This window comes from Andrena cerasifolii, chromosome 3, assembly GCF_050908995.1.
Source record: "Andrena cerasifolii isolate SP2316 chromosome 3, iyAndCera1_principal, whole genome shotgun sequence".
NCBI classification, from domain to species: domain Eukaryota; kingdom Metazoa; phylum Arthropoda; class Insecta; order Hymenoptera; family Andrenidae; genus Andrena; species Andrena cerasifolii.
The window spans coordinates 4,888,417-4,911,727 of record NC_135120.1 but is presented as its reverse complement, the minus strand read 5'-3'; the positions used below and the strand labels follow the sequence as shown (position 1 = coordinate 4,911,727).

The window sequence follows — 23,311 nt, the reverse complement described above, 5'->3', positions numbered from 1 at the left end:
CCATGCATACCTCTTGCATCATTCCTTTCAAGTTGATTTTTAATATACTCTAAGTTTATTTTAAGTATTGCTATTCGCCATTTATCAATAGTAATGTTTTAATTATATTATAAATCTATTTCCAAGCATTTTTATTGAAAGGGAAAAATTTTATTCGACTTCAAACTTTTTCCGCCCCACTTTGCCCCGGTCTCCCCTACGCGTTACACGCACACCTTCAGTCAAAAAGAAACTAACACATGTTTCGTTCGTCGAATGTCTAGATGTTACATTTCATCTTCACATTATTAAAATGTCCGCGATATGGGTAATGGAATGTATGAACACAGCATTTTAGCTGTGTATATGCAGTTGTGTCATCTTAAGCGCATTGGAAAGCACCTTTATGTACTTGCAGCTCATTTTGATTTCACATTTTTTTTTTATATTCTAATTATTATTATCTTCTATTCTTTTCTGATTTATTTGATTTCATGTACTTGGCGTAATTGTTTCACTTTTTTGAAGTTTTTTTTATGGGGATGTAACACTACAGCAACGTGGTAATTCGAAATTGGAGGTCTGTTGTGTGCGAACAAAGTATTTCTTCCATTTAAATGGAAGCATTTTTATTAAATGGAAACGCTTAAACATTTGTATATAAAAGTACTTTAACTTATCAAATATGCTACAAGGAATAATTCTAACTTCCATCCCTTGGAACAAACTGTTAATCAAAATACATCAATTTGGAATTCTGCTGATACAACAAATGATTAAATAAACTGTTTGATAAGAATAAAATTTCAAATTTGTACAAAACATTATATATTTCAAAGATATATAATGTTTATTTATTTCAAATTCAGAATATATTATACATACAGGATGTTAAAAAAGGGCAGGATATTTTTACATGGTCAATTCTACACATTAGATTAATGAAAAACAGTTTCCATACACGTGCGTGAAATAACTTTTTATTTCTTAATTATAGGCAATTTTTTAAATATAAGCTTAAGTGTTTATAAAAGTGTAACCTGACTTACATCGTTTAGGTTGCTACATTTAAAAAATTAAATTATTAGTAAAAACTTTAAGTTTCTAATACTTTTCCTTAAAGGTACGAGTGGCTGTAGATAAGGACATTACGTCAACTTATGTACAGCACTGTAAGGTGGTACATAGCTCTTATGTAGATGTTTCGAAATACAAGGCAGCGTATGGATAAGAAATTAACTTTTTTACTATTTTGAAGTGCAAAATCGGACCCGCACAAGTGTCCTAACTTATTTGACACCCTCTATAAGTATAATTAGCTTGGTCTGATTTCCTTCCTCAAAACTTTCTTTAGAAATTCCATATCATCCTAAACTATTGAACTGGAATGACGCATTAAAACTTAATCGCCTGAACTTTGCATGTTGCATCATCCACATTTCTGCTTAAGAAACACTGAAACTTGGGTAATTATTTAGAAGTTTTCCATCCTCACCGATTTCAATGGTTTTTGGTTATGTTGTCGGGAACACGATTCTGAACAACTTTTTCCTATACATGTTACCGCCGCTCGACCTTCGTTTCCGAGATACTTGGGAAAAACTGCTGCTACGACACAACGTATTCTGCCGTATACCTACCTACAGTACGCGGATGTGGCAGCGTATGCACCAGCATGGGACAAAACAAATGACGAAGCTGACCTTTGTTTCCGAGATATTTGCGAAAAACTTCTTTTGACTTATTCTGACGCAACGCATTCCACTTTCCAACTTGTTCCGGGTATTAGTATTGGTTGGAGCTGGATCAGTGGGGGGAGGGGGGTGCGCACCCGCTTGCGGGCGCGTAAAGCATGGTAGCGAGCCGATGTGACTTTGGGGATTTGAACCAGCAACTTGCGAATGCGTCCCATCCTACTATATGGGGTGTTATTCTACTGATAGTCAATATTCTAGGGGGTGATTCTACAGGCCAAAATAAGACGAAAATATAGAATACAATTTTTTAGTATCGCGCTTCGTTTTCGAGAAAATTGACTTTGAATTTCAGCTAAATACGTGTGTCTTTCCGGCGCCTGAGGAGTCCAGCAGTTCGTAAAACAGTTTGGGGAGACGGGAGGGTCGCCGAGTAGGGGTGTCTGCACCTACTTTAAAAAAAAATTTAAAAAAAACATTTACAATAATTTTTTATTAATATTTTGTAAACTAATAAATACCCGAAGCTACAATTTTAGATTTAGGGTCCACACCCCCTCCCCACTCTTCCCTCCAAACCTCATCTCGATCGGCCACTCGGAAGAATATCCCATTTTTTTTCCGCACAAATTATTATTTTATCACGAAATTCAAATAAATACTTATATTTTTTTTATAAAAAGCACACCTGCAGTAGAGTAGAAAAGAGGAAAATGAATCAGTTCTAACATTATCTTTAACTAAATAAATATGTATCACTAAACAAATAAATAAGTATTGTACATATATACGCAATGAAAACATCTGACAATGTCCGCTTCTTACAAATCGCTACTCAAGCGGGTATGCAGCTACACGCGCTAGGACGCCTAAATACCTCGAGCGTTATTTTTAAAAGTCTGCATAAAATTGAAGATTGCAGGAGACTGCACTTGAAATTTGCGTGCTCTTGTTAGCAATTGTGTAAGCTTTCATGTAAGAAATGTCCGGCGTTAATCACTCTTAATCATTTTTTTATAAGTCTTCTCAAAGTTTCAATTGACATAAACATTGCACTATTTCTACATCGACTAAAAAATGCTTATGGCACATATAAATTAGTGAAATATACTTCTTTACCTTTATAACTGTATAATACAAACACGTATTTTAATGTTCTATGATGAGTAATTGATACAATTAGATTCACATAAAATTTCATGACTTTGTCTTCGTAATATTATATCTAATCAAAGAATCATCTGAAAAAGGAAAGGTATGCAGATTTAGAAGCATTGGTGTATGAGTTGTATGAGTTGTCAATTCATACAAAAAAAATACATTGTAAAGTTGAAGTTGAGAAATTGAATTTTAGCCACTCTTCAGACCACTGTGCATAGCCTTTATTCACATATTAATTGACTTAGACGACATCTCTTAGCATGAGGTTGTAGCTCACATGTTGCTTAGTAACAGTATGGAAACAGAACACTGTAGAATCAGTAATAACTACAGCGTGATGAATGCTTTGTTTTGATGCCGGCTGATGTAATTTTGCCTGCAATTTATATAAGCTCTAACTTTTGACTGGTGGGTAAATTTTGTATTCTAATGGGTGTAATTTTTTTATGAATGGTCATATCTTCAACGTTACCATAACATTTATTTGATATTTGCACTGGTTTGAGTTCATTACACACTAGCTTAAAGTACCCGGCGTAGCCCGGGTAAAACTTTGATTGCCACAGAGTGTCAAGAGGGTGAAATAAGAGGGAAGGGGAGGGATGCCCAGATTTCATGGTAGCCTCTATGTTCCACAAGGTTTAGAGAGTAATTGAGCAATATTTGGTCCAGATCTGTTAACAAAATCGGGTTAAAAAGTATCCTATATGTTATTCCCGGTCCTAGACTACCCGTATACAAAATTTCAGAAAGATCTGTTGCGTAGTTGCGACGTGATTGAGTAACAAACATACAAACACTCTTTCGCATTTATTATATTAGTAGATTAGTAGGATTTGTGGTCATATTTGTGGTCATATACTGTTTTCATACAAAATGTTATGGCTCTTTAACGTAGTTTAGGCGTTTAGTAATGTGTGCATTACTTTTCACTTCTTTCTTGCCGGGAGCGCAGCGAGATGGAGCTAGAGTGGGTCGGGATCTCGCGTAACCGCTCTCGTCCGTAGTAGCCCGGTCAAAATAGCCCAAAAAATAGGGGTAAGGTTGCATTAATTCCCATAAAGCTGAAATTTGGTACGAATGTTTGGAATACCATTATAAATGAAGTGTGAAAAGTCCCCATCGATCCCGCGTGTGCAAAAAATTTTATTCAAGGTCAAAGTTCGCAAAAATGGGTTTTTCGCGTTTTTCAGCCAAACGGTAAGTTTTATCATAAAAATAGTTCAGACAAAAATTGTAGTTCGTGTAATTGTCTATAAAAATTGTTTCTACACTTTTTTTCGTAAGACTCGCCGTTTCTGAGATATAATCGTTCAAAAAGTTGAAAAAGCTGTGTTCTTCATAATATGCACACGTTTCCACGCCACCTGTGAGGTAGTGTACTTGACGCGTTTTTTTTTTAACGTGGTTTCCCCGATAGGCCTATTCCACGAACTATTGTAATCCTGTTTAATTCAACATACTATACTATTTAATAATGAAAAATGGAAATTGTTAAAAATAATCGAAGCGGTGTGAATTCTAATGCATGGGAGTAAATTATTCGTCTGATTCATAACCATCAAATACTTGTGCTTCCTCTTGTTCTTGTTCTTCGTGTTCTTTGTCTTCTCGTTCTTCTTTTTCTACTTCTTCCTACAAAGATCGCCGAACCACGCGCAAAGATCGCCGAACCACGCGCCGTCTGATTTCACCTTTAGTCGGGAACGTTACTCCGTAGTGCTGTTTTAGTTAAAATATAAAAATGTCGCAGTTTTGTTTTATTTGTAATAAACTTTTAACTAAAAATGAAAGTGTTACTGTTGATCGTGGAATGAAGACATTAATTGATGCAAGTACTGAAAGAGGTGATGAATTTTCGGAACACCTGAAAACTCAGAAATCTGTGACAATTCACGTGCAGTGTCGTAAGATTTGAACAGTCAAATTCCGGAGTCGCTGACGCATTTCTTGGAGCAAGTAATTTTAAAGAATAAACGATTAAATTTAGATCATTTAAAATTAATATGCACGAACATCAGTCATAGTATTATGACTGCTGTTCGGTCGAGGTCTTTCAAATCTAAATTACAATTGGGTCTCTCAGTTTTCTTCCATCGACGATTTGGGTCACGACGTCTTATACAAATTTTTTCGTCTTTCGGTTTGTGCGCATCTTATAATGATACAATGATGTACGAAGCAGCACAAGAAGTAATCACCAACGGAATTCGCTTTCTTCTTTCCATCTACGGAGCTCCAAAAAAAATGACCTGCTTAGATAAGTTCCGCTATGTGTGTTTTGTAAAAAATACTCGTAACAAAAAACGAGTGCAATTAGCTTGTCTTCCTCCAACCTCGGCATCTGCCCAACAACATCTATTTCGGGTATATTATCAAGTCCAAGTGTGGCTTGGTAATCAACTAGATCCAAAAGACTGGGGTTGGAAGTTGATCGGCAATACATTGGAACCAATCCAGACTTTACTCCCACCTGCACCGGAAAAACTCCTCAACACAATTTTTTGCAATTGTAAAAAGGGATGTAATGCTAAATGTGGCTGCAAAAAAGTTGGATTGTTTTGTTCATTAGCATGTACAAATTGTCAAGGCCAGTCGTGTTCCAATGTTGAATCGCTATCTGAAGGAGATTCATACGACATCAGCGAGGAGACATCTGATGCATCGCTCTTGGAAGGATTTATTTGCACTCAGCAGGAAGAAGTAGAAGAAGAAGAACGAGAAGACGAAGAACAAGAAGAACAAGAACAAGAGGAAGCAGAAGTATTTGATGGTTATGAATCAGACGAATAATTTACTCCCATGCATTAGAATTCACACCGCTTCGATTATTTTTAACAATTTCCATTTTTCATTATTAAATAGTATAGTATGTTGAATTAAACAGGATTACAATAGTTCGTGGAATAGGCCTATCGGGGAAACCACGTTAAAAAAAAAACGCGTCAAGTACACTACCTCACAGGTGGCGTGGAAACGTGTGCATATTATGAAGAACACAGCTTTTTCAACTTTTTGAACGATTATATCTCAGAAACGGCGAGTCTTACGAAAAAAAGTGTAGAAACAATTTTTATAGACAATTACACGAACTACAATTTTTGTCTGAACTATTTTTATGATAAAACTTACCGTTTGGCTGAAAAACGCGAAAAACCCATTTTTGCGAACTTTGACCTTGAATAAAATTTTTTGCACACGCGGGATCGATGGGGACTTTTCACACTTCATTTATAATGGTATTCCAAACATTCGTACCAAATTTCAGCTTTATGGGAATTAATGCAACCTTGAATGTCTATTTTGACCGGACTATAGCGCACACGAGAGATGGAATATTAGGCGTCCGAGAGATGGAGCGGGACGAAGTATCGATGCGTTGTCTTTCTCGTACCGTTCCCCGGTCGCTTTCACTCCCTCTTACATGTTCTCGCTCCATCTCGCTCTCGTCTTTGCGGGACGGGAGTGAGACAGAAGTAGTGGGGATAGCGCCAAGGTCTTCATGCGTAGGTCTGGCCGGGCTCTTTGCGAGTACATGTATACTGTATACTTTTTCTCCTACACGAACTACGCAATCAATCGAGATAAAAAGTATCCTATGTATTATTCCCGGTCCTAGACTACGTGTATACCAAATTTCAGAGAGATTCGTTGCATAGTTGCGACGTGACTGACTAACAAACATTCAAACACACTTTCGCAGTTATTATATTAGTAGGATAGTAGGATAAACGTTAAAATTGGGTTAGTTTCTTAAATTGAACCAGCCAATGGTTTTTACTTTCTTTCTTTCTTTCTTAAGGATGAAATATGATTACAGCGGGGAAAATATGGAAAATGGGACAGATTATGGTACATAATTCTTCAAGTGAAGAAGAGGATGAAGAATGCCTTTGTGTTGTTTGTTTGTCTGCATTTGCGGAATCAGTTATGGCCCATAACTTTTGGGAGAAGAGTGGTTTCAGTGTCTTTTTTGGAAAGATATACAGTGACTCAAATTAATATTCGGACACTTTTTAAAATCGCATAACTTTTTTAAAATTGGTCCAAACAACTTGAGTTTTTTTGAGAAGCTAGAAGGATTAGTTTGCTAACTGACGCGTTTCGTCGTTTGGAAAAAAAGTGTATTTGGTTGGAATAGCGAAAAGAATAGTAAAGGTCGATTTTTAAATTGTTTTTTGTGAGCTTGTGATGAAAATTAAAAAAAAAAACCGTTTGTTGATTGCAGTAAGTTGTATACATGCCTAAAATTTCATCAAAAACTGTTAACGTTGTTCCGAGCTATAAACGTTTAAAGATATCAGAATAAGGAAAATTCCCGAAATCAGCGATTCTCGACCTTATTCTGAGATCTTTAAACGTTTATAGCTTGGAACAACGTTAACCGATTTTGATGAAATTTTAGGTACGTATACAACTTACTGCAATCTACAAACGGTTTTTTTTTTAATTTTCATTACAAACTCACAAAAAAAAGTTTAAAAATCGACCTTTACTATTCTTTTCGCTATTCCAACCAAATACATTTTTTTTTCCAAACGACGAAACGCGTCAGTTAGCAAACTAATCCTTCTAGCTTCTCAAAAAAACTCAATTTGTTTGGACCAATTCTAAAAAAGTTATGCGATTTTAAAAAGTGTCCGAATATTAATTTGAGTCACTGTATGTTCATACACATAGGTTCATTTGAGCTGTACTAATGGTTGTAATACCAATTATTACGATTGCATAAATTGCCGGTCTGATAGCAACCGATGGCTATCTCATTGTCAGTGTGCTGTAAAATGCTTTTTAGAGTTATTTTGGGTAATTATTTAGAAGTTTCCTATCCTCACCGATTTCAATGATTTTTGGATATGTTATCAAGAACAAGATTCTGAACAACTTTTTCCTATACATGTTACTGCCGCGCGACCTTCGTTTTCGAGATATTTGCGAAAAACTTCTGTTGACTTATTCCGACGCAACGCATTCCACTTTTCAACTTGTTCCGGGTATTAGTATTGGTTGGGGCTAGATTAGTGCGGGAGGCGCGTAAAGCATAATAGCGAACTGATGTGAGTTTAGAGATTTGAACCAGAAACTTGCGGACGCCCGTCAACACTCCGATCATATCGGTTCGCTATCATGCTTTACGCGCCCCCACGCTAATCTAGCCGCAACCAATACTAATACCCGGGACAAATTGGAAAGTGGAATGCGTTGCGTCGGAATAAGTCAAAAGAAGTTTTTCGCAAATATCTCGGAAACGAAGGTCGAGCGGCGGTAACATGTATAGGAAAAAGTTGTTCAGAATCGTGTCCCCGACAACATAACCAAAAATCATTGAAATCGGTGAGGATGGAAAACTTCTAAATAATTACCTTAAATCTGTGGTCGAAATTAGGAATCCAGTTTCCTAGATCGGGTCATTGTCGGTAGTTTGAAAATATTTTTTGTAACCAAGCACATAGTGCTTCACTCTGTTTTATTAGATTTATGTATCAATTACAACCCTGAAATTGTTCTGAAATTTTTCTGCTCAAAACTATAAACACATTTTCGATTTGTGAAGGGACTGTCTTAAGTGGTCTAATATAGGGAACTTTCCTCAAATATTCTTTACATTGCATTTTTTCAGTCATTAATATTCTTTTAAAGATTTATATAATTCGTTTAACTCGATCTCGGGATGTTGAAACTAAAATTTAATTTCTAGAACATTAATGATAGAATTTGTATTTATTCTTTTTAGAAACATGTCTGAATAATCGAGTAAATTAACGTATTGATTATATTAATAAAATTTAAATTGTAATAACAGTTAGAATTATAATATGGGCTTATAGTTTGTCGGTTGGGCATGGATTTTCGATCTAATCCCCAACTGATTCTATAATAAGAAGTGAATTGGTTTTCGGGGAATTATTTTCTGTGCTTTCGTCAGTATCCACCTGGCTCTCAAATATCTATATGCATCTTTTGCTCCTGTGTTCTGATCTCGTAAGATACACAGATTTTTTTCATTGCGCAGAACTTCCATGCGCCAATTTTTTCACTATTTAAAACAAAATTATCTAACGTGTGTGCCATAAAACATCGTATTTTAGGTTAGTCATATTAAAAATTAGGTTAAAAAATTGTATGTATGACGCTACCTGACTCTCCTCCAATCTTGTACAAAAACGTAAGAAATTCGCAACCCCCTGCTCCCAAAAAGACTTACGTAATTTAAGCGCGACCCCCATTCTCGATTAGTCGCGGGTGTCCTTCCTATTTTCGTATCACATCCAGAGTTACCGATTCATATCTGTCTAAAAAAAAAATTATAATGTTACGAGTGATAAGAATTAAAATTAAATGTTACCGGAAAAATTAAAAAATTAAAAAGTTCCGAATATTACGACTAATTTCAAGAAATATGTTGCTTAATTTCGTTTATTAATAGATTTTCATAGAAACACAATTTGTACACAAGCTCAAATGATTGTAGTAAGTAAGAGATAGAGTTTGTAATAAGTACGTATTCCTTTGTCCTACACGTTTTTACTAAGTAAGTGTGATACATTTTTAATACAAGAAGAAACATTACTTATTTCAGTATTCAATTTTCCTAACCCCACCTCTCCAATTAACACGCGATTCCGTTATTTTCATTATTACACTACTCTCTTTCTTTATTTATTTATTCGTTTGTGTGGAAATTTGACTGTGGTTGAACCCCCGCCATTTGAACTTTATGAAAGTCATAATAATTTAATGCTCATCGCCAACCGCGAGTAGTTGGTGTTTCGTTGGTGCTTTATTAGCAACTGGTGACTGACGCAAAGAATAACTCCAGTGCATCAACTTTAATATTGCATTTGCATTATAAAATTAAATATTTCTGCATTCAATTTCCGTTGAGTCACGTACATCATTCTTATCTTAGTGACCTCAGTTCAATGAAAATAAAAACGATGAATCGCAAATGGTGAATTTGAAATATCCGAAGTAAATAAATCATCTGGCTTGGCAGTGCCCTGAACCATGTTCACAAACGACTGTAGAAGTGTGAACGACGAAAAAAATGCCAACCATCACTATCAAATCTCGACGGCCACAATCGTTTGAGCCGTGTATACCTACTCATTTCCATAAATTTTTAGCATAAATATTATATAAATACAATCGCGTAATAAACAGTCGTATAGTCTTAGTTGTATGTATACACTGAAAATTGAATTATGGTTCCAAGTAGAACTGTTACTTTTTGACCCGTCGGGTACCCGGCTACCCGGAATAACTTCAAGCTATTAAATGTGGTATTGTTCGATCATTTTTGGCTAACATCAGACTATACCATAGTCAGTCACAGACAATACTATATTCAATTGCTTGAAGTTGTCCCCGGTAATGTCCGGGTACCCGGGTACCTGACGGATCAAAAAATAACAATTCTAGTTCCAAATGGGAAAAAAGTTATTTCATTAGTTTTTTTATATTTAGTGGGATTATTAGTAGGGTCTATTTACAGCTGCAATTAATTCTTTTATATGTCGAAGAAGAATAAGTGTCTTTAAACTTTATACTTACTTGGAGCCTCCTTGGAATTCAATTGATTCACCTGCTGTTGAACTATTAAAAATTTTATATAACCCTTCTAAATACCTACATACATGCTTTTTGACTTTCTTTCTTCCATACAATATGGTAACATCGGATTTTTCAAGTCGGTCTTATAAACGTTTAACAACGTTTACACTTAAGACCTTCGACTGTTTCTTTATAATACACTGCAATACAGTATTTCGTCTATTCTTATCCCTCTTTTAAATATGGGAACATAGGTATCACTATTCACCCTGCTTCTGAAATTATTCAGAAGCTAGCGACCCGTTGGTTGGCACTTAAAAGGAATAAACGGGGCATTAATATGCAGTATCCTCTAATGAAAAAATATTTTTTAAATATTTTTATCATTATGCAAACATCTGCATTGCATTTGTCAGATTTTTCTAATAAAATGAAACTAAAAACGACGCAGTTGGGTATGAGGAGGGTACGGCAAAGATTGGCACAGAGGGACGTAATATAAAATACATATTTTTTTAAACCCCAACAAATAATAGGATATCGAATGTTCAGTCGAAGTGTGATCTTTCCTTATCGATTGTTGAGATCAAGGGCTCAAGGTTTCTGAATCCTTCGTCTTTTTTTTAAACAAATGCCGTTCACAGAAACGCGAAGCACCTGAAGGAAAAATAGATACGGCTTGAAATGTATTGCAAGCAGAGCACACCAAAACAGGCGCATGCTCTTAATGAATTTTTACCAGGTTGTAGCGCATATCAAGTCAAATATGCTAGTATCAGTTTTTGCAAGCAGATGAGTAATACTTAACAAGAGGTTAACAGTTACAATTGCATCGTCTCTAACATTCTTAACGTTTAGAGGGCCGGGCTGGCCACTATAGTGGCCACCTAAGAATTTGGATACTTCGCCTGCCATTTTGGTGGTATATATGCATAAATTTTAAGTAAATAAAATTTACAATTTCAATAAAAAAATCCCGGCCCTCTAAAGGTTAAGTATGTATTTCCTAGACCCGGGCTGAGAAATTTGTTCCTCACTGGGGGGCGCGCAATGCCCACTATCTGTCAGTTGGTTCCCCCCACCATCAGCAATATCAGCTATGTAGGAACAAGAGCTCTGTGCGGCTTGCAAGCTGTCAGTGTAGAGTATAGGAATCAAATATGTTCTCCTACAGCTCAGCAGAATAGGCAAATTGGGGAACGGGCCGCGGGTTGCCCACCCCGGTCCCAGGCAATGATGATATTGGTGCACAGGTTGAGTGCTCCGCCGTAGCATCATACGACGTTATTTGGACGTGGGTTCGAATTCCCAGGGTTATTGTGCGGCGTTCCTTTTTTACTGTTCTTCATTAATTCAATCACAGTTCATGTTAATTTGTTGCAGTAATTATAATTTTTTTCCATTCATAATTACAGTGTTGCGTATGAAGAATTTTTTCCATACACCGCTTTCAAACCGTTTTTCGAGCTTGCGTCTGGGAAGGGAAACCGCTCTAAAATCCTTTTGGTTATCGTATACAAGTAATGGGCAGCATGACCCCGACCAGCTGGATGGCGGCTATCAGTGCGAGAGTGACACGGTGACGACCTCTAAAGGTAGGATTTCCTAGACACGATCCACCGCGGCGGCCTGATCCTAAGCACCGCTCTTATGGAGAAGCATTATCGATCACTGTGTCAGCACGTCTGCCTCAGCAGTTACCTAAGGTCGTGTTCAGATGCATTGGCCGGTGAGTTTGATTTCGCGAGGAGAAATCAGCCACCACCATCTGACGATCGTGGATTTGTCAGTTGGAGTTGCGTGGCCCCCGAAGGGTATGGTGGGGTATCGGGAATCCTGCTCGGCTCCGTCTGAACGTAGCCGTGTGGCTGTTATTTATTCTTATTGTTAGCGTAATAGTTGTATGCGTAAACCAATACGAGATGAAGCTATCGAGAAAGAATCAATGTTCTGACCAATAAAGCTCCTGAATTTTTCGGACCTAACGCACACCTATTCTGATGTATGTATTTCTACGCTAAGAACTCGGTTTGGCCTACACGTTAGGAGCTTGGCGATATCTCCACCACTTCTGACTCGCTCTTGTTCTGCGATGGCGAGAGCGAGATGGAACGAGAGCAAGGAAGAAACGAGAAAGTGGTGGGAATGCTTTGCTGCGTGTTACGTACCTCACGGGCACCGAATCCCCACCGCGCGACGAGCAGGCCTAGCCCGAGAGACAGTGAGAACGTTGAGAAAAGGAGCACCGAGCAGGCAAGCGGAATGGTGGGAGAATACCCCTGTTAAGATTTTATTGTATAAAATGACTATATTTGAAGAACGAAAAACAATCTTGGATTGAAATGTAGACCGTTAAGGAAAAATACAGTGGGCTTTATAGGCGGTGTTGCTCACTCGACAAGTATACTACCGACTCTGTACAGCACAAGGCGAGCTTCCTCGACCTCAGCAGGGAAAAACAAAAACATCTCTCCACTCTCATTAGCTATAGCGCAACACCATTGCAATACAATGGAAAGATTTGAAACTAGGTAAACGGTTATCTTCAATACCCCTCACGAAACTCACCGGCCAATATATCTGAACACGACCTTAGTTACGGATAAGGAAAAATACCAAAGCACAAAAGTACATCGTAACAACGATAGATAAGAAACCGCTGATGCATGTCTTAGGCTGTTTGACTGCATATGAAATGTGGAGGAAGTTGTCGTCGATTTATGAAAAGAACAGTAGCCAACAAAAATGTAGATTAATGCAAGACTTATTCTCGTTTGCATATGATAAGAATATGGACGTTGTATCTCACGTGAGTAAACTACAGAATATCACACATAAACTAGAAGCATTAGGCCAGAAAATGGATGACGGTGAAAATAGTTTACTCATGTCCAAAATACTAACGGCCCTACCACCACAGTACAAACATTTTATTAATGCTTGGGAATCAACGTCTGACACAAATAAAGCCACAGAGAATTTAATAGCGAAGTTACTAGCACAGGAACAACGTGTAAAAAATGAAGCCGAAAGCCGAAAATGAAGTAGAAAGAAAATGCTATAAGTGCAACTCGGCAGGTCACATAGCGAGACACTGCGACAGCAGAAATATAGAGTCAAATAAAATGTGGAAATGCTTTACGTGCAATAAAACCGGTCACTTCGCAAAAGACTGTATAAAACCAACAAATACTAAAGTAACACAAATGGGGAAATATGTAACAAAAAAAAATCACACAGAAGAGGATTGTTTCTTCAGAAATAAAATTGACAAGACCAAGAGGGGCGGACTCTCCTTCTTGACGAGTAACGTTACTGAATCAAATCAATGGATAGTTGATTCTGGAACAACATCTCACATGACCAATAACAAAAGTGGGATAAAGACTTGGTTTAGATTAATTCCAAGATAGGTGTAACCAAGACGAACGAACAAATGACAGCAGTTGGAAGGGGATCTGTACAATTTGAAGAATGCACACTGAAGAATGTCCTGTACGTGCCTGAATTGGGGACGAACCTAATATCCGTTAATGCAATAACAGAAAAGGGTGGAAATGTGCTGTTTGAGAATCACGCTGTAAAAATTGAAAAAGTTGGAAAGACTGTTTTGAAAGGGACTAAAACTGAAACTGGTTTGTATGAAATTAAGTTGAACCGGAAAAATGATAATATGTCACTTGCAGCTACAAACAAAAACTTCATCGTGCGAGACTGGCATAAACGTCTGGGACATCTGGAGATGTCAAACGTGGGAACATTACTAGACATGTCGACAGGCATGAAACTCTCGAAAAGGAAATCAGCACCATGGAGACCTGTGGCACTTTTTTGGAGGCCAAACAAGCTAGAACTCCTTTCAAAACAGAAAGAACTAAAGCTGCGAGATTGTTAGAAATAATTCACACTGATCTGTGCCCGATTGAACTACGAACATAGGATGGAAAGAGATACATTCTTACGACAATAGATGACTACTCACACTATACAGAGGTATGCTTATTAAAACATAAGTTTGAAGTTACAGATGCAATTAAAACCTATGTGAGGAGAGTAGAAGCCAAAATGAACACGAGAGTCAGTAAAATAAGATGCGACAACGGAGGAGAATACACAAACGAAAGACTGAGGAATTGACTAAATAAAAAAGGAATCGTACTAGGCAACACTGTACCATACACACCGCAGTTGAACGGTTCGGCAGAAAGAATGAATCGAACCATCCTTGATAGAGCAAGAGCAATGTTGTATGGCTCGAAAATGAAGAAACATATGTGGGGTGAAGCGGTCTATACAGCAGTATATCTGATCAACCACAGTCCGACAGAAAAATTAAAAGTGACACCAATAGAAATGTGGTTAATCGAAAGCCTGATTTATCAAGATTGCAGATATTCGGCAGTGAAGCATTTGCTAAAATCCTAGGCCAACTGAAGAAGCTGGATCCGAGGGTTAAGAAATGTTTGGTTTGTAGGTTATGCATCAAACGCATACCGATTATGGGACGAAGAAAAGGGAAAAGTCATAATTGCCAGAGACGTGCAATTCAGAAACAAGAATCTCATCGATGAACAAGAAGAAAAAAAGGCCGAAATAATTCTGAGAGAAGATATGGATCTACACGTGGAAGAAAACAACTTTGAAGAACCTGAGACCACTGATGATGAAGAAACCATCACTGAAGAACCTGAGACCACTGATGATGAAGAAACCATCACTGAAGAACCTGAGATCACTGACGATGAAGAAACCATCACTGAAGAACCTGAGATCACTGACGATGAAGAAACCATCACTGAAGAACCACAAAATACCAATCAAGGAACCGATGACGAACAAAATGAAACGCCACTCAGAAGATCCATCAGGAAAAGAAAACGTCCAGTAAGATTTGATGATTATGTATACCTAACCTACACAGAAGCTGTTACAGGACCTGATCGAGAAAACTGGAAGAAAGCAATCAATGAGGAAAATACATCCCTGACGAAAAACCAAACTTGGAAGTTAGTTGAAAAGTCAGAACTGGGAAAAAGAAAACCCTTGAGCTCGAGGTGGATTTTCAAAGTGAAGGATGACGGAAAATATAAGGCAAGGCTTGTAATTAGAGGATGTGAACAAAGATATGGACTGGGCTATGAAAACACGTTCAGCCCAGTGGTGAACAGTAGCAGTCTGAAAGTGTTGCTTGGATTGGATAACAAAAGAAAATATTCAATTGTGTCCTTTGATGTAAAAACTGTTTTTGTGCACGGCGATTTGAATGAGGATATCTATATGCTACCACCAGAAGGTTATAAAATAGGAGATAAAGTCTGCAAACTGCAAAGAGCCCTGTACGGGTTAAAGCAGGCTCCGGCAAATTGGAACTTGAAACTGACAAAGTTTCTGAAACAAGAAGGTTTGGTACAACTGACATCGGAACAATGCATGTTTAAAACTAATAACAATTCTTTATATTTAGCAATATACGTAGACGACGAAATCATAGTAGGAGAAAATATTCAGGAGATAAGAAAACTAGTCAAGAAACTCAGGACTGAATTTGAAATCACTGTGGTCGAAGAACCAAAGACGTTCCTTGGAATGGAAATGAACAGAACAGAAGATAAATTGAAATTAACACAGGAAAACTATACGGATAAGGTATGAATCAAATACGGGATGAAAAAAGCAAAGCGGTTGGTACACCACTCTATAAGGCTGAGGGAATAGATGAAAAAGCAAACGATAAATATCCCTACAGAGAAACAATAGGAAGTCTACTGTATTTATCAAACAAAACCCGTCCAGATATAGGATTTGCTGTGAACTACTGCAGCAGATATGTAGAGAAACCAACTAATCAACGAATAATGGATACGAAGAGAATAATGAGGTATCTGAATGATACCAAAGGACATGAACCCTCATATGCTCGAACGTAGATGAAGACAAAGTAATCGCATACTGTGACTCAGACTTCGTTGGAGATGTTGAAACTCGAAAAAGTGCGACAGGGTACGTGATAATCTACAGGGTGATTCTCACGGTGCGCCAGTTCAAAGAGATGGCGCCTGGTCAACCGTGACGAGGTCAACCCCCCGTGGTGCCTCCCCTAATTTATGGATTTCAACCCTCGAAGAGGTTGGAGTACCTATTAAGAATTGCGAAATCTCCCGTCTCCGCATTTCTCATCAGATCTCTGCGAAAACGGTGCCAATCGATTCATTATGTTTCGCCGATGAAACTAACACCAAGAACGACGCAATTCGGAGCATAATGAAGGAAATTACATGAAAAATTGATTTGCATAATTTCAAGCTAACTTCGTTGAAAATAGTCCGATTTACATGACATTTGGTATGATTTTAATCGGGAGAACGTCAGGAAGCCATTGGTGTCACTTCCATATCGATACGATAAAGAATAAAGTTACTTCCTACTTCAGCATTTAAATCCCGTAGAAATGTTTCGTTGCACCTGCTAGTATATATTTTCTTCGTGCACCAACGTTTCTTCTTTTTATCATTTTTTTTAAGCAATGTATATAACACGATGAAACTAGCACTAGCTATTGCAATATTTTCATCCATGATTTTTCTTCTCGTTCTTCGGATCGGTGCTTATGGGGACTGTTGTGAACGAACACTGCACGATCCCCGAATGCGCGCCGAGCACCGAACCCGCGCCGCGTGCCGAACGCGCGCCGTGCCCCGATCGCGCGCCGAACACTGATCGAGCAAAAAATTGGTGCGCGCCGAATGCACATTCGGGGCGAATGCACAGGGGAATACGCAGCTTTAGCGGGTATCTTCAGAGCGGCGACTTGTTTAATGACTGTATAATCATTGTTCAATTCTTTTGTTTACCGTGAATGCCATTGATCACAGTAGGTGACAAGGGCCCGATGTTAACATTCGTCATACGTCCAGTCGTGGCGAACGTGATTATGCTGTTTTTTTTGGGGGGGGGGGGGTATTCCAATAACTGGTTCGACGAATGCACACTAATACAGTTAGTGACCACTCGTAATTTTCGTGCTCAAAGACCGCGATGAAAATTGATTTAGATCTTTCGAGGCACGGGGCAATGTGCCCTGTTTTTATATGGTTTCGTGTATGCACCTCCGATGATTTCTCATGTTTCATTGGTCCGGGGATCGGTACGATAATTCGGAGGTGAAAGGCGCTTGATGAAAAAAGAAGAAAATAAAGCAAAAGAAGAAAAGGAAAGAGGCTAAGAGATGCAAAGAGAAGAAGAAGAAGAGGAAAAAAAGAAAGAGCAGGTGAGAGAGAAATCTAAGAATAAAAAAAAAGCGAATGAGAAACCAATGAGACCGCGGCAAAGTGCACGGCATACGTCGTGAAGGGTGCGCATGAAACTCACCCTGCCCCAAGACAATATGTCTTTGATTTTGATATGGTGACAGATGGATTTAAGGTAAACATTTTGATTAGGGGAGGATTCACCGATTTCAATGACCTTCACATATGTTGTCAAGGTCATCATTCTGAATAACATTTCCCTCTAAACTTTTCGGCGTTCAGCTTTGGTTTACGAGATATTTACAAAAAACTTTACTTGACACTAGAACTGCCGACGGAATTAATATTGGTTGGGGTTAGGCAAGCGCGGGGGCGCGTAAAGCAAGGGGTCAATTCACTTTGCCCTCACCCACAATTAACACTAGAATTAGTACCGAGTTTAACACATACTCACATCGGTTCGCTACTATGCTTTATGCGTCCGCAAGCGGCCCCCCCCCCCACACCCCAATCTAGCCCAAACCAATACTAATACCTTCGGTTATGAAATATGATTCGATTATGATTTCAATATATTATGCCGAAAGTTTTTTTATTAATATCTCTGAAACTAAGGCGAACCGCCAAAAAGTATATGTAGAGGGAAATGTTGACAACATATGTCAAGGTTATTGAAATCGATGAGGAGGTAGCTTTTCGACAGGTTTACCATTTTTGGGGTTAGAATATTTATTCACGTATTTTATAAATATTTATCATATAATCAACAAGTAGAGACATTAATTTACAAACAATACTAATACTGTCGGATGTGAAACAGTGGTCTGTACAGGCAGATTTCAATGTACAATTATGCCAAGTTTCTTGCAAATATCTCGTAAACCAAAGCCGAGCGCCGAAAAGTTTAGAGGGAAATGTTGCTCAGAATGATGACCTTGACAACATATGCGAAGGTCATTGAAATCGGAGAATACTCCCCTAATCTAAACATTTACCAACAACTGTACCTGGACCGGTCAACAACTATGCAACGACCGGTCAATAACTACAATTTTGAGTTATGTGTCTTTACAATAGCATAATATCGAAACTACTAATTTTTCAAAGTTTCGTTGGTGTTATAATCATCTACGATACTTCTCCTTCCGCCGGTCATATCAACACTTGATTTTTAAAATTCGAGTTACTTATTAAACTGAAGATCTTAGGTGGTCAACTACTATATCGTTTACCCTATCTAGCCTGGTGTAGGTCACAGCATCATTTTACGCTTCGATTATCCCACATATACATAAAATCCTCAGTTTAGTCACAAATAAAAAACAGTTTGATTATAGGGGAGAGTAGTGCAGTACCGACCAAAGCTAGTTCTCGCTTCTTCGACCAGATATTAGCACTTTATTTGTATTAACAAATGAAAATCACAATTCTCTATAACCTATTTCGGGGCCATATTGTTTACTCCATTGCTCTCGATGTTCTGAGGCATTAAACGCATCCGTTGATATTCAGTGGGTTAAAAGCTATTTTTTAAAGCTAATCTTTTGTTTCTCATGTGAGTAAATGATTTTGTTCTATTATGTATACTATCTCTAGTCTATTAAGTTTACTAAAACGCCCTAGTTTTGCGATATCTTTTGTACATAATATACCATGATCTAAAATGTTTCCCCGTATTTGTCGTACACAACCGACCATCCAACTGTCGTACAGTACCGACTAACAGACTGTCAACCAGTAGAGACCAAGTTTTTCTTATCTGTAAGTTCAATCTGTCAGCAAAAAAATAAAGTAAATAAGGATAGGTATGATAACCTAACAAACAGTAAGCTAGGATTTAATGAAGAAGTTATCCAGTGTGTTATTCGCAAGCAGAGTTGGGAATTAACTATATAAAAAATTATTTAAATAAGGGTCAAATAAAAGTTACTTTAACTTTAAATTATTCGACGAATACAGTTAATTTTTTTATTCGATGAGAATTTATTCGATGGACAAAGTTAACTTTTTTATTTGACGAGAATTTATTCGATGAATAAAGTTAATTTTTTTATTCGTTATTCGAAATTTTATTTAAATAAAATTTTTGCCCCTTTTCTGTTTGCAAGGAATCGTTCGACAAAAATTGGGTGCAGTGTACCGAATGTGAAGGTTGAGCACACGTCGAATGCACAGATCAGGAGAATATTAGTTAAGTATTATACTTATGATGTTTGTACAAATAAAATTTGAAAAGAATCTTGTATTGTACCAATTAAATGCCTTTTTATTAACATTGTTAATCATTTAGACCTAAAAATCTACTAATTTAATAGTTGGTCGCTACTGGATGACAATTTTTCGTTTCGTAGAAATTACAACTTTTTTATTTTTGCGAATTATCAATTCTTATTATTAAATGTCGCAAAAATAATTTCCCTCCTCTTATTAAGTTCCATCTGTACTACAAACACGTTTTTGAATTTTTGATTTTTAAACGATTTTATTCAGCTTCGATCCTCTGTATACAGCAATAAAAGATATTTGTAAATAAGTCTGAGCTGCGAAATGTAAATTCACAAAACACTAGAAACTAGAAAATAAAAAATACATAAAAAAAATTTATGTTAAACGATTTTATTAAAAATGTAGTACAAACTATACTTGAGTTCATTTTTAGAAGGAACCCGTTTCGCGCATGTAGAATGAGCTCATTGCCTCCGAAAAAGCGTTGGTGGGGGTGCAGCCAATAGTGGCTTCTCCCGACACCAATGAGCTTCAACCTGCGTAGAATCGGTCTAACCTCGTCGGTCACCAGGTTCCTTCTAAAATGAGCTCAAGTATAAATTAAAAGCACCTAAAAACTGAAAAATAATTATTTTCTTGTACTTCAATTTTGATGGTGTTAATATCACTTTAAATAAAATCGTGAGGCTCCATGTGTAACCAGAAGTTGAAGTATTAAAGTAATTCATCTCCTGTTATGAAACATCGTGGCCCACGATTTTATTTAAAATGATATTAACACCATCAAAATTGCAGTACAAGAAAATAATTGTTTCTTAGTTTTTAGTGCTTTTAATTTAGTTTTTACTACATTTTTAATAAAATCGTTTACCACAAATTTTTTTTTATATATTTTTTATTACCGACTCTACCGCAAGATGTAATAAAAAAAACTTAGAGCGGTCGGTACTGCAGGACTCTCCCCTACACAAACTTGTGTTTGAGATTGCATTTTGGTTTCAATTCAATGGTACAACGATACATATTTGTAAAAAATAGAAGGCATCTCAAATTTTGACAACTTATCTTATTTGACACTCGCCAGGTTATAACTTGACGGTAAACTGTCAAAATTTGGAGTAGATTGCATAGTGAAGATAGCGATTGATGAACGAAACATGTGTTCGTTTCTTTTGGCTGAAGCTGTACGTGTAACGCGCATACGTATTATGTCGACAAAATTTGGTTACAGGAAAATCAGAAGAAAAATCTTACCATTTTTGTATGATACATGACAACATATTACGATATCTCTGTCATGCGTGGACCGATTTTATTGAATTTGGTCTAATTCGTAAGGTTATATGCGGTTTACATTAAAAAATGCCTTTAAATTTAGAAAATATTGCAGGCGTGATGAGATATTAATGAAATAAGTTTCAGGTAAGGTTGGAATAGCCAGGTCACGAGTAAAGATACACGGCACCGACAGTCGACATACACATATACAGGGTGTCGAACATGTACTTGGCGTCGAGACGTTACAGTGTCTCTAGATTATAAACACTGTAGTTTATACGTATTAATCACTTACTATTTATACCTAATTTATTTCAAAATGTCTGTTGTTTTTGTCAATACAATAAGTAGTGAGATGACTGAAAAATTGAATTTATTATTACTCTGCAAATATTTAGTGAATTTTGTTCTTCTCAGTGGATGCACCATTAATTTTTCGGATTTTATAGTTCATGGCACGTATTAATTCTGGTGTATTAAACTTTCTCGTTGAAGTTCCACGTAAGCAAAGGTTTAGTGGCAGGGAAGTGGCGACCTTCAGTACGAAAAATCATTCACTTTTTAATAGAAATAATAATAATAGCAATTAACACAATAATTTGTTCATTCTTTCACTATACTTCATTAATTGTGAAAATTAGTTCTATACGTTTTTTTCACATTTTGTATTTTCCTAACAAAAGTTACGTTTTAAGTCATGTTTTATTCTTATTTTTACTCAGAATATACCGATGCAATTGCACTAAAGAATCTCAGAACACCTAAGGAATATTGAAATGAATATTTCTTCCTATATTATGGCGTCATCGTTTGATTATGTAAATATTATGGTGCCTGGGTGGTTCAAATAATCGTGATTTTACCGTATTCTCAAAAATCATATTTGTTGCATTGCGGCAGGTAATCCTCTCGCATAGCACGAGCACGGAAAGGACGCGGAAGAAACGAAGTAGAACGTGTCGACGAAAGCGGCTGGCACCAGTTTCGATTACGTTGCAATTCTACGGGAATCGTACTGGAACAGCCGACCAATAACTCGTGCGATTTACTAGTCACGTGGGGGGGGGGGGGGGGCGCCGCTTGCAAGAGGTATGAGCGTGCAGGAAACTCGTGATTATAAATAACGTCAGCGTAAAAATCAGAATTAGCGGCTGACATAGACTTTATTGAAACAAGTGTTCTCGCTAAATCTGGCGCGTCGCGATAATAAGTCGAGCAAATTGATGTCGACGTCTGTCGCATGTACGTACCTACTATTACGATTTCCATTTAGAAATAACTTGGAAATTTTTTTTTCCACGTAAGAAGTTTGCCTTTATCTTTTTAGTATTTCCATTCTAAATGTCAGTGTCATTATTGTTGCTTCTATTGTCATTCTTGAGGATTTTATTACGAAAAAGATTAAAGTACGCCCATTTTTTAATATAATACATATGTATGCATAAATGTCGAGGTTCAGCCATACTACCGTATTTAAAATTAACCACAAATATCGCCTACGCATTTTGGCTGAATAACAATAATTTTCTTAGGAGTGCAAGAAAAATCTTGTCTTTACGACTGCTTACGAATAGCTTAGGCTGACGATGAGCGGTGAAGTAGCACCAAGGACGATTGAAGTCATCAATGATTCATCTTAGAAACGATACTTAACTTATCCGTTCAGACACGTTTCAGAGCATCCATTCACGTAGTCGCACATTGTTCGATCCCTGGTATAAATCAACACCTCGTTGCGAGATTTCTTTTCGTTTCTGCAGAAATTTTGAACCAACAATTACGCACGGACGATACCGAGAGGCGAATCACGTGATACAAGAACTCAGCGGAGTTTAGCGAGCGGTAGAGGTCGCATTAGATAAATTTCGTGTGCTGCGCGCGATCATGGCCAGCAAGTGGGTCACTGTCATTTCCCGTGGCCGATCGAGGAGGAGGAAGTTGCTAGCTAGCACAGTTGACATGCCGCGCGCGCGAAGTCGACGTCGCGAGGCGCTGGAAGGAACTGGCCGACCAAGAGCCAACGAAACGAGATTCCTGTTATTTCTTCCTCCTCCTGAGGCCAGCGTTGCCTTACCTTGCTGTGGCCTGCCTTGCCTCGCCAACGTCATCATACGCGATCATCATCGCGGCTCGTCATCTGACTCCGTGAGGTGCCTGACGTCATCCGAGGAA

At 37.5% G+C, this 23,311-nt stretch overlaps 1 protein-coding gene across 1 annotated transcript in view; it reads right to left on the bottom strand.

The window, feature by feature from the left end:
• Positions 1 to 23,098, bottom strand: part of LOC143367016 (uncharacterized) — a 92,099-nt gene extending 69,001 nt beyond the window's left edge. The window contains exon 1 of the mRNA XM_076808608.1: positions 22,708 to 23,098. The gene's annotated coding sequence lies outside the window, so the exon portion shown is untranslated. The remainder of the gene's footprint in view (positions 1 to 22,707) is intronic.
• Between the last annotated feature and the right edge of the window lie 213 nt (positions 23,099 to 23,311).